The 12,938-nt window shown below is 30.7% G+C and overlaps 1 long non-coding RNA gene across 1 annotated transcript in view; it reads right to left on the reverse strand.

The window, feature by feature from the left end:
* Window positions 1-11,157, reverse strand: part of LOC108727553 (uncharacterized) — a 15,223-nt gene extending 4,066 nt beyond the window's left edge. The window contains exons 1-2 of the long non-coding RNA XR_001936852.1: window positions 11,089-11,157; window positions 9,975-9,976 (exon numbers count right to left, since the gene is read on the reverse strand). This is a non-coding gene — a long non-coding RNA (uncharacterized lncRNA). The remainder of the gene's footprint in view (window positions 1-9,974; window positions 9,977-11,088) is intronic.
* Between the last annotated feature and the right edge of the window lie 1,781 nt (window positions 11,158-12,938).

The following is a 12,938-nucleotide window of genomic DNA, read 5'->3' on the forward strand; positions in this document are numbered from 1 at the left end:
GTATCTCCGAACCCTTCGAGGTACAAACGAAAGTGAAGGAGGTACAAACGGGTACAAACGATTCTCTTTCGAATGCCGTTGGTCCCGTTTCGATATCTTGAAAATTGGCAAAGTTAGCTATATAGGGCTTGTGCAAAAATTGAAAAGCGCGGTATCTCCGAACCCTTCGAGGTACAAACGAAAGTGAAGGAGGTACAAACGGGTACAAACGATTCTCTTTCGAATGCCGTTGGTCCCGTTTCGATATCTTGAAAATTGGCAAAGTTAGCTATATAGGGCTTGTGCAAATTTGAAAAGCGCTGTATCTCCGAACCCTTTGAGGTACAAACGAAAGTAAGGGAGGTACAAACGGGTACAAACGATTCTCTTTCGAATGGCATAAATGAAATTAAAAAATATTAAACTTGGGCGCTGGCCATTTTTTGTATTTCATTTTTTGTTTAACTGTTTGAGGTACAAACGAAAATAAGGTAGGTACAAACGGGTACAAACGAAGTACAAACGCCCTACGGTATTAATTTTTAATTTTGATAAAGTTGGGCGCCAGGTTCACACCGGTATTGGAAACCAAAAAGAGAACTTAGTGTTTATGCTTTTTCGTATTCTCATACATCTAGCTATCCTTTCATGCTGTCTATTTTTAAATCTAATTCTTAACGTATCTATTTCGAAATGCATACATTGTTTCGTTATTTCTATTTTATGTACTTCGTTGTCTTCGCGAAATCTTCAATTTTTATTTATCCTTCTCTCTTCATTCTCGATATTGTTCTTTTTGATTCCCTTTTTGATCCTTCGACTTTTTTCTATACTTGTCGTCATCCAAACACGACGACTGTCCTAAAATTTCAATGACGTGGCTCCTTCACACTTCTCTGCGCAAAATCTTTCACGTAAACTTTGTAATGTACCATTCTATCTTAATCTATTAAATCTCTACTTTCATTACTTTCCTTCCCCTTAAACGTTTGTTTTATCTCTTTCATCTTACCCATGTATTCCTGTCCCTTTTGCGGCCTCAAATTCATTCTTTTAACACTTCAAAATCTTATCTTATTGCCCTATTTTTCCATTTTTCACTCTGTTTTCTTTATCATCTTTCCTTCACATGTTAATATTTCTTATTTTTATTCTCTTCTACTACCTATAATTAATTTCCTTTCGTGATCCTAACCTCTACTCATCTCCTGCATACAATACCATTATTTCTACTTTTTTTTAAATATCTTACTTCTCCTCCACTTTCATTACCTCTACATCCTCTTCCGTAACTGATTTATTCATAATTATTCTACTTGCTTAACTTATTAACCTAAAAACACAGAAAGTACACGCAGCACTTTCCAAACGTACACTTTCCCAATCACGTCATTTAACCAAGTTTCAGTTTCGAGTATTATGTATTATATTGGCAATATATGTAGCCCAGTGCTAGGCCTGTCTAGCAGCCAGAGCTTGGCCATTTTCTAATCTGTAAAACCAGTACTGGCCCTCATACGGCCCGTTTGTCATTCAGTACTGGGACAAAATTATCTGCCGACTCTTGGCTGTCGATATTGGACCAATATTCGGCCAGTTAAATAATGTTGGCAATTTCTATGTGGGTTATTATTTCTACCATATTTCTTCCTACTTTTTTAAATGTTTAATCTATGATCAAATCAAATGTATAGTCTAAAATCAAATTAATTTTTAGCAAAGAATATTTCTTGTTTCTTCATTCTTAAAATAAAAATATATAATATTATTTTAATATGAAGATTAAATAAAAAGAAATATATATATATATATAATAGAAGACGCTAGAAAAAAGAGAAATTTAAATACTAGTAGGTGCGCCTTAAAGTAGGAAAAAGATAAGTAGAGGAAAGAAGAAGATTTGAGAATTGGTAGAAAGTGGTAGAAAGAGGCAACCATCTGGTATCTTGAGCGATTATCGGTTAGTGGTGGATATCAAACCATTCGTGATTTAGTGGAAGCAGAATAAAAGCAAGATGAAGGGAATTGAAATAGCAGAATTTGCAGCATCGGTGGGTGGGGCGGACACGGTGTAGATTGGAACCGGAAGGAAAAGATTCACGATTAAAGGTACTGCAATTCCCCAAAGACTTTAAAAGCCGGTCTTGGTTACTATTAAGTGGAAAATTTTTCGAAAATTTGCAGATTTTTAAGATTTTTTATTTAGGATTATTATCGAAAATTTTACAGATATTTGTCGGCGTGTCGTTCAATTGTCTAGAAATTATCACGTCTGCCTAGCTGGCCCCCTTAACCAAATCTTAACGAATAAATTATATATAATAATGCACTATTTATGTGCTTTCGAAATCCGCAAGACAAAATTTTTACGCTCATTTTGTTTAGCTAAAAAAAACTTTTTTTGTGGGGGACTGAGTAGGCTGTCAAGTTAGTCCTCCCCCTTCCCCACGTGTTAATAATGACCAATTTAGAAAATTAAATACACAGAATTTATGCGCTATTTATGTGCTTTCATACACTGAGAAAAAAACGTCGAAGTATTGTGAAGCAAATGTTACTTACGAAATTTGATTGTGATGACGAAATATACATTTCTGTGAAATATATCTTATTTCTGTGAAATATATTTCATTTCTGTGAAATATATCTCATTAATTGCAAAAAATAAAATAGATGGCTTATTTGCTAGGAATAAAATTTTATTTCGCCCGTATTTAAATAAATATTTATTTCAGTGAAATAAATGTATTTCTCACAAATATATTTTTAGACATCTTTTTCTCAGAGTATTCACATAGTTTTAATTTTTGTGCTGCATCCCTTAAGGCATTTCCCTCTTGGAGCAAACAGTTATAGTCATCCCTAAATGGTTTAAAATGACAAAATTACACTATCCAACTATACAAAATATATTTTCGATTTATGCGTTACTATTTCCAAGCAATTTCAATTTTTGCGCTGCAATCCTTAAGGGTCTTCCCTCTTGGAGCAAACAGTAATATTCATATCTAAGTCATTAAAAATTGTGAAAATACATGCTTTATATAATTGTGCAAAGTATATTTTTTATTTGTGCGTTATGAATTCTAAGCAATTGCGTTATTAAGAATATTTATTCGTTTCTCTTGATAAATAAAAATGATGTGTATTCGAATGGGTATTTTCATTCATTTTTTTAAATATTAGGTTTATTCATCGGGCACTACTTTCTTTAAAACCCTTTTATATCATCATCTCTGATTAGAAACGCAATTTTTAATAGAAACGAAATCCCTAAGTCGTTTGACTTAGGGATAAATATGTCTGTTTGCTCCAAGAAGGAAAAGGCAAATGCAATATGTTAAGAATTACTTAAAAAAATTACAGAATTAGTCTAAATTGCATTTAAAAGTAATACAAAAAAAATTAGGGACAATTTACCATCTGGATCAAAAGTTATTTTAATAAAAAGTAATATTTTTTAATTTATACTCTAATAGAAATATATGAAAATGTATTATAAAATAATGATACAAATCTCAATTTTTTTTATATAAGTACTTTATGAATTCAAAACTATTTATGTAAAGTTATTGCAGACATTAATTGTTCAGTAAATAAACAAAATATTTACTTGTTATAAACTAATTTGTGAATCTCAATGAAACTTTGCATAAGTCATTTTTAGTTCTTAAAATATTTATATATAAAAATTTAGATCTTTATTATTATTTAAAAAATTTTTGTTTATAACAAAAGAACTAATATCAAATGAAATAAATAATGTATAATATAAAATGTATTGCTCAATAAAAAAGAATGTTATGAACACAACTTTCACATGTATGTAGTTTGTTTGAAGCGTAAATATTAATATATAATTATGTTTGTTTTATGTCCTTACAATCTCCTTAAGGGTTGCAGCGCAAAAATCAAAATTGCTTCGAAATAGTAGCGTATAAATTGAAGATATATTTTACATAGTTAGATAGTGTAATTTTGCTATTTTAAACGACTTAGGGTTGAATATAATTGTTTGCTTCAAGAGGGAAGTGCCTTAAGGGATGCAGCGCAAAAATTAAAACTATGTGAATATGAAAGCGCATAAATAGCGCATTATTATATAATTTATTCATTAAGATTTGGTTAAATGGAGGGAGGGGTCAGCTAGGCAGACGTGAAATTATCTCTATTAATACGATACCTACATTATGTGTTATTTCTGTACGATGTATGTGTGTGTGTGTGTGTATGTGCGCGCGCGCGCGCGCGCGTGCGTGTGTGTTGGGGGATTCATTTTTCATTTTTAATTATGAAAAAATACAACTTTATTTTTTATTCCGAATAAAGTTTCTGTTATATAAAATTTGTTTTCTTCTTGTTACGACTGCAAGTAGTTTTCGGAACTTTTGTTAATTAGAATGTCTGATACAAAAAGAAAATTTTTGCAAGGTTTTTTAGCCGAGAAACAGAATATGTGCTCAGATAATGAATATTTCATTCGTTATCTCTTTTGTTTTTAATAACTGTAACTTTTTTTTAGGAGGATTGTGTTATTATTATTTTTATTTTAATAATATTTATGGTACTCATAAAATCTGATATTTTTCCCATTTAAAATGAAGAACAAGAAGAAGGCATTCTAATTTAAAATATTCGAAACAATTCATTAGCGCAAAAAATTGCTGTTTATTATGACATTAGAATTGATAAAAATTTTTCCTTAAAAAAGTCCTGGTTATACCTATGTATATGTGACGATATGACGATACAAAGATTTAACATGTAACGATTTTTCATCAAAATGTAAATGATGTGTGTGTGTGTGTGTGTGTGTGCGCGTGTGTGTGTGCGTGTGTGTGTGCGTGTGTGTGCGTGTGTGCGTGCGTGTGTGCGTGCGTGCGTGCGTGCGTGCGTGTGTGTGTGTGTGTGTGTGTGTATTGTACAATGTCATAAATGTCTTACACATAAAATTGCAATTTTGTTTTGTATATGTATACATACACGGGTTCATTAATGCCTTGACACAATCTAATTACTTATCAGTATGGGAAATATACAGGGTGTAATCGAAATAACGCCCACTAATCATATAGTGCTATTTCTAATAAAAAACTGAAGCGCAGAGTTCTCTACCATTTTGCAATTTTTGCAATATTTTATTTAGTTACCCAATGAACAAAATGTCTAAAATCGATATATAAGACAACTTTAAGATATCTTTAAGAGTTCTTTAAAAAAAATCTTCAAAATATTTCACAAAGAACACGGAAAGATATCTCAAAATTGTCTTATACATCGATTTTATTCGTTTATTCGGCAATATTTAGAATTTAGATTAATATCTCGTTAACTATTGCGAAAATTGCAAAATGTTACGAGACTTTTCGACTTAGTTTTTTTTATTAGAAATAGCACTGTATGATTAGGCATTATTTCAGTTACACCCTGTATATACATTTATAAATACTTTGATATACAGGGTGTCCCAATTTATTTAATACACTAAGATTTCGCAAAAATGCTAGATACGGAAAAATGTTTCAAACAAAAGTTGTATGGTTCGGAAGGGGATATAAGAAGGTACCATTGATTTGAGGCTTGGGTGGCGTCGTTAAGGTCAAGTCAAGGTCACATCGATTTTTTTAAATGGAACACCCTATTTTTGATGCCAGAATTTAATAGCTGGTGTCAACAGCTTTTCAAAACACTATAGTAAAGTTATTTTTTATTAAGTACTTTTCGAGTTATAAGGCTTGAAAGTTACAGTACCAAGGATTTTACTATTGGCCCGATACTGGCCCAAGATTGATTATCAGGTAGCCTATATTGGCGCGATAATGGCGACCATGACTGGCCCACTAATGGGAATACTATGGGATGATAACTTCGGTCCGATAATGGGTAACTATACTGGCCAAACGTGATAAATAATGTTGGGCCATTAATGGTTGTCTTATCATGCCAATATTTGACCAATAATGGAATAATAATTTTAATGTAGTGTCGTGATTATTCCAATTATTTTAAATGCTTTCCAACAAGAGACACAGATAACACAGTGTAATAAAATCACAATTATAGAATCACAATTATCAATGGTTATAGAATCACAATTAACAATGCTTATATAATAGAATCACAATATATATTATCTCCTTTTAAATAAATACTTTCTTCATTATGATCTAACATAACTTCATTTACACTGTTCGTAATGTCAATATTAATTTCACTGTGATTGTCTATGTCATTTTTTTCAATATTATTGATACACTCATCACTATTAAGTTTTAATTATTTATATTTCGATGCTTTTTTTGTCTGTAATAATTTTGCGACATATTTAATATAACTATTGCACGAATTAAATATAACAGACAAAACTACGGAAATCAGTGGTATCCAGTCATATGTCAGATACGGCCCATAATAAAATACCAAGTATTGGCCAACTGTTGGTTACTATATATTGTGCCAAACATTGGCGCTATTGAAAACGACTGGAATTCCTATATGGGAACTCGAAAAGTACTTAATGAAAAATAACTTTATTATAGTGTTTCGAAAAGTTCTTGACACCAGCTATTAAATTCTGGTATCAAAAATAGGGTATTCCATTTAAAAAAAATTGATATGATGACCTGACCTTAATGACGCCACCTAAGGTCAAATCAATGGTATCTTCTTATGTCTCCCTCCGTACCATACAACTTTTACTTGAAACATTTTTTTGTATCTACTATAGTTTTCGAGAAATCTTAATGCATTATTTAAATTGGGACACTTTGTATATATGCATTATTTTATACGTTAATTTTCTCACGTCAAACAATAAAATAATTTGCTCTCTTTCTCTCTCTACAGTATCAACAAATAATATTTTTACATATATCCAGCTGTTACACGCCGCCTTTCATTTTTTTCTCATTTGCCTCAGTCAGTTTGTATACTTATGTTTGTGATAGATTGGACAATCTTCTCGTTGAATCAATCTTTCATTTGAATTTGTCTCGATATTCACCCTCGATGTCGTCTATATATGCTCTAAGCTTATTTCCGATAGAAGGTGGTTTTACTTCGTTTCTCTAGGGACCCACGCTCCATTACTCTCGGTATTCGCGGTGGGATAAATATTATGAAGACAAAAGATTCCGGCTTCTCGGTAAAATATGGCGGCGACCTCAGCCCGCGCGGAAGCTTACAAGAAGAGCCGCATGATAAATCCGCACCCCTGTCCGACACTCTACCTTTGCGCTGCCCTGCGCGATAATGTCCTTTCCCAATTATTTATGACGTGACATAGACTTGCCATCCAACAAAATGGCCGTATGCTAGAGTATTTCTAACTATTAGAAAAGCTACTTTTAAAAGAATTTCATAGTTATGAAATATTCAAATAATTTTCGAATTAATGTATCCATTGAGCACATATTTTCGTATGATAATGAAACTGATTCGAAAATCAGTATGATTTATTTCTTGCATATTGTTCTGTTGGTCTTATGTTCTTATAATTTTAAATATTTAAACGAAACAATATAGAAAGAGCGTAGCACGGTATCTCTTTGTTTTTCTCTTACCGTTTTCTCTTGATGTTGCACTAGTGCACACTGTAAAGTACATATTAAAGCTGTTGTACACTGATTTAAATTGTGTAGAAGTAAAATTTAAATATTTCGAATTATAAACTACAGATTTTACTTAACAGCACAATAAAATGTCAGAACGTTAAGATGTTGAACTATTGTAAATTCATTTAAATGAATTAATTTCAGAAATGATAATTGCGTGCCGATATGGTTGTCGGACTTTCAACGTAATCAAATCTGAAAATATTAATAATCCCCCCAAATTTCCCAACTTAAAAACTGTAATAAACTTATTGCGAAAAATAATGCCTCGGCCGGGAGTCGAACCCGGATCTCTTGCATTCCGTGCGAGCGTCCTAAGCCTTTAGACTACCGAGACCTTAGCATTATTCTTCGCAATAATTGATATATATATAGAGAGTTACGCATTTCTCGGCGCGCGTGTATAAACAATAATAAGATTGAAAGACCGCTAATGTTAAACATAATACTTTAAATTAAGAAACGCCATAACGGTCAGAACGTTAAGATGTTGAACTATTGTAAATTCATTTAAATAAATTAATTTCAGAAATGATAATTTCGGGGCATTATTTTTCGCAATAAGTTTATTACAGTTTTTAAGTTGGGAAATTTGGGGGGATTATTAATATTTTCAGATTTGATTGCGTTGAAAGTCCGACAACCATATTGGCATGCAATTATCATTTCTGAAATTAATTCATTTAAATGAATTTACAATAGTTCAACACCTTAACGTTCTGACCGTTATGGCGCTTCTTAATTTAAAGTATTATGTTTAACATTAGCGGTCTTTCAATCTTATTATTGACAATAAAATGTATTAAGGATTTTACTTAATAGCACAATAAAATATATTAAGGATTTCATGGTTTAATCTGTTTTTATACTTCTCGTATTAAACATACATCTTTATGTCAATTTGTATACGACGGCTTTAACATGTACTCAATGTGCACTAGTGCAGCCAAGAGAAAATAATATCTCTAAGGACCGGAAGTAAATTTTTAAGAGTCGAATTGGAACTATACTGTACTGTATACTATGTTGAACTTTTGCGCTCTTTTTCGTCCTAGTAATATTTTTCTTCCTTTAAGATATGTACTAAATACTCTCACGCGTCCGACGGCATTTGGGAAAATTTTCGTTATTCCTTCGGGTGGAAGAACGATCGTCGCTAAACGAAGGTACTTGGCAGGGCCCCGGGCGGCCATGCACGGTTAATTGGGACCCTTGCGAACTTTGCACTAAGTCGAGTCACGAATTACTATCGGCGAAGTTTCGCTTCTCCGTCCTTATTTCGCTAGAGTCTCTTCTCTTCTCTTGTACGGCCGATTGCCCTCGCAGGAAGTCGACGAGAAAGTCGAGGCAAGGAGAGCTTTCGTTCACGCGACAGTAATTTCGAGTTGGACTCAAGGTTGCGTAATAATAAACAACTCTTATAAAGGTAGAGTTTAGATTAGACTAGAAAGAAAATTCTGGATTATATATAGAACTGGGAGATATATACCTACCTTTGACTTTTTTATATTAAATTTTTGTATTTTATTTTCAAAATAAATTGAAAGAGAATAAAATAGGGCTTCTAAATATTCAGATATCTAGATATTCGAAATCGATTCCAATCCGAGAATTCAAAATCGTATTATTCCGATAATTCGGATCCGTGGATCTGAATTTGGATCCGGATCTAAATTCAGATTTAAATTTGGCTCCGGATTTATATCTATGTCCAGAAAAAAAGAAAACATCGATGTATTTAATGAATTTTAACATACATAAGTTACTTTTTAAATAAAAATTGAATTTTGATTCACATATATAATTGAAGAAAAATAAAATTAAAAAATATAAATATAGATAAATAAATAAAATTAAATAATATAAATATATTATAGAAAAATAAAATTAAAAAAATAAAATATAAATATAGATTCACACAGAATTATACAAGCACTTAAAATCCAGCTAGACCGTTTAGGGGTAACACCTATGTAAAATTTTCAAAAAATCGATTTTTTTTTCCTTTTAAAATACCTTTCAGAGTCTCAAAAATGAAGTGCAAGTGGTTTTATTGCAGTACATAATTTTTTTCGAAAGTTATAAGCTTCTAAAAATTCAATTGTTAACTTAAAAGTATTCACATTCAAAACTTCAAACGCGTTTTTCTCAAAAAAGTATTTTTTAAGTTGGCTAGCAGTAGAACTCAAACAATTTTTAACCTATTTACTTCAAATTTTAACAGTATTTAACAAATCACATTTTCTAAAGAAATACGTAGAATTTTTTTGATAAGTTACAAATTTTTTGAGTTACAGCTGATTTTACTCAACTATTTTTGTGAAAATGGAACTTTTTGTTTATACTTCCGCCATTTTGTCAAAAATTAATATTTTGAAAAACGGCTACGTATTTCTGTAGATATTTGAGTAAAGAAAATAAGAAAAATTTGTTTTTTGTTCTAAACCAAAAATTACGACACTTGTGCTGCTAGCCTCGGAATACCATGTTATTTCGACTGTCTCCATCACGCTGCTGTAGATCCGCCATTTTGATAAATAAAATTCTGAAAAAATTATTTTTTGTACGTTTTTATATGCTTAATAAAGTTATAAAACTCATTTTTTAATAGCACGATCCGTTAAACAAAAAAAAATTCCCAAACGTAAACCTTATTTATAGGACCGATTACATAGGTGTTACCCCTTAAGACATTTGTTTCTATGGGTTGTGTTTCTCACATATATGTCCTATGAAATTTAATATTGTTTATAAATATATAAATGTTTAGAATAGACTCTCAATTTTAAAATAGTAATAACAAAGGTGTATAAGGCTAATAAGAGAAATATTTGTATCTCATTTTTACACTCAGATTAAATAAGTGTATAATTATTTTAATATGCATTCACAAGTAAACCTACGGAAGTGTTATTCATCGATTTTAATGAAACTTTGCATATTTGTAAAACTATGAAAAATATTTGACACTTATTTTTTTTATCGGTAAAGGTTCGCTCTGAAGGGTGAAAACTATCCCTTAAAGGTAAGGAATAGATTTAATATGTTAGGTAAAATAAGTTAAAAATTTTAAAAAGTAAAATGGGTTAGGGGGTTTTTGGGATCGCTGAAACTAAATCTTATGTCAAAAGTATGAAATTCAAAATAGCCGACCCAATATGGCTTATTTCACACATAATATATTAAATCTACCCTTTACCTTTAAGGAATAGTTTCCACCCTTCAGAGCGAACCTTTGCTGATAAAAAAAAATACGTGTCAAATATTTTTCAGAGTTCTACAAATATCGAAAGTTTCATTAAAATCGGTGAGTGACACTTCTGTAGGTTTACTTGTCAGTCCGCACTAATGCATCCAACCGAATTCGCTATAAGTTTGCTACGAAAACGGAACCAAATCTGAGAACCGGATATGGGTTCGACTTTTACTATTCGGATTGAGATTCGGATATCTTAGAAAATTCAAATCTCCGGATAACCCGAATTTGAAGTATCACATTTATTCGTAATTTGGATAAACAGATATATCCGGATAGCTTTAAATCCGAATCCATCTTGAAGCCCTAGAATAAAATTAAAGAATATATTTGATGTAAAACAACAGATATATTAGTGAAGTATGGATTATTTTTAATTATCAGAGATTACGAAAACATAGAAATAAATTCTAATTTAAAGATATCGAAGACATTACAAGTTTTTTTTATAGAAGTAACTGCAACATGAGGTAAAACGTAAATAAACAGACATCAAAATACAAAAAAATTAGATTGCTCTTTATTATTACGTCGTACTGTTTTGTGCCGATTGATAATATGATTGATATTATTGATATCAAATTTGTAATAATTTTAATAATCTAGTGTTAATGAGAAATATATGACATTATTTTATTTTGAGGACATGTTATTTCTGGCTATTCTCTTATAGATATTGTAGAAAATTATTCGATATTGAGATTTCTTTGCACGTTTAGAAAAATATTTAAGATTTTATTTATCTTTTGACTTTTCGAGCATTGACAAATTACGCTAACATCACAAAACAAATCTAACTGTCATTACAGATTGAGAATCTTCTCAATAGTTTTAGGTAAAGTCTATAGAATTTCGTACTTTCAGCTATTAGTAAAGTTTGTAAAGATACGGGCGATTAAACAATTATTATTCGATTCTCCGAGCACATTACACTTGATCAAGCCACGCTTCGTGCTATCGATTTTCATTTCCGCCATTGTGAAAACTCCGACACTTGTCAGATTTTCATTGGAAAAAGTATGTGAGAAATTATTCAGTCAATTTTGACAAAAAAAGATAGTCTCAAGATTCGATAGATTTTTATATGTATACGTATAATTATTAGATGTATATGTTATTAAAATTTGCATGTAATGAATATTATGTAAAGAGAATATAAAGATTTTCTATTAATATCTGCATTATTTAGAAATTATTGATTCTTTAAAGAATTTAAATGTTCTAAAATGTTGGTATTTCAACAATGTTATCAAGGATTTCAAACTTTCAGCAAAAATTTAGATAGCAAGAATTTCAATATTTATCCGGAATGAGTTACTGCTTCAAAAAAAGAGTGAAAATTTTGTTTTCATGAAGTAACATTTCCGAAAATCGATGCCAAAAGAGAGCATCCTTCCGTATCCTCCCTTCCGTTCGTAATCTTCATCTTTCATACATCAGCTGTCATCCGTCATTTCTTGAGACTGGCGTTAGAAAAGTAGAAGAGGAAAAGAGATGATTTCCTTACGCGCAAATAGTTGGGAGATGGAAGAAATTCGAAAAAAGAAATTCTAATTCTAGAAATTCTAATTCTAGAAATAAGAAATGTCCATAGAAAATTTCTTCTGTCTCTATTATTAATGTAATTACAATTTACTAACGAAATGCTTACTTTTATTGCATGTGCATAAAAATTAAACGTTAAGTTGATCCAGACTGGAGTGACATAAATCTTGTGTGATATTGTAATTATTTAATTGAAAATTATAGTTGAGAATTCAATTCAGTAAATAGGGTAAAATTTTATTCTCCAGTTTTTAAAATATTGAAACTGGTATACAGTTTTAACAACACTTTTTCTAAAATTTGAAATTATTTAAAAAATCGAAAATTATACACATTAGGCAGCGACGAATATATTGTTAGTATATTATCTAGTCATACATTAAATATTTTAACATTATATTTTATATAATGTTATTGCAGTTAACGCAGTTTGAAACACGTGTAATTTCCAGATGGTGCAGATGTAACAATTTAATACTCTTTTGTTTTATTTGTAGTATATGTTTTAATATATTTAAAATGTAGGAATATTTTAATATATCTTA

This window comes from Mycetomoellerius zeteki, unplaced genomic scaffold (genome assembly GCF_001594055.1).
Source record: "Mycetomoellerius zeteki isolate Tzet28-1 unplaced genomic scaffold, Tzet1.0 scaffold506, whole genome shotgun sequence".
Lineage (NCBI taxonomy): Eukaryota > Metazoa > Arthropoda > Insecta > Hymenoptera > Formicidae > Mycetomoellerius > Mycetomoellerius zeteki.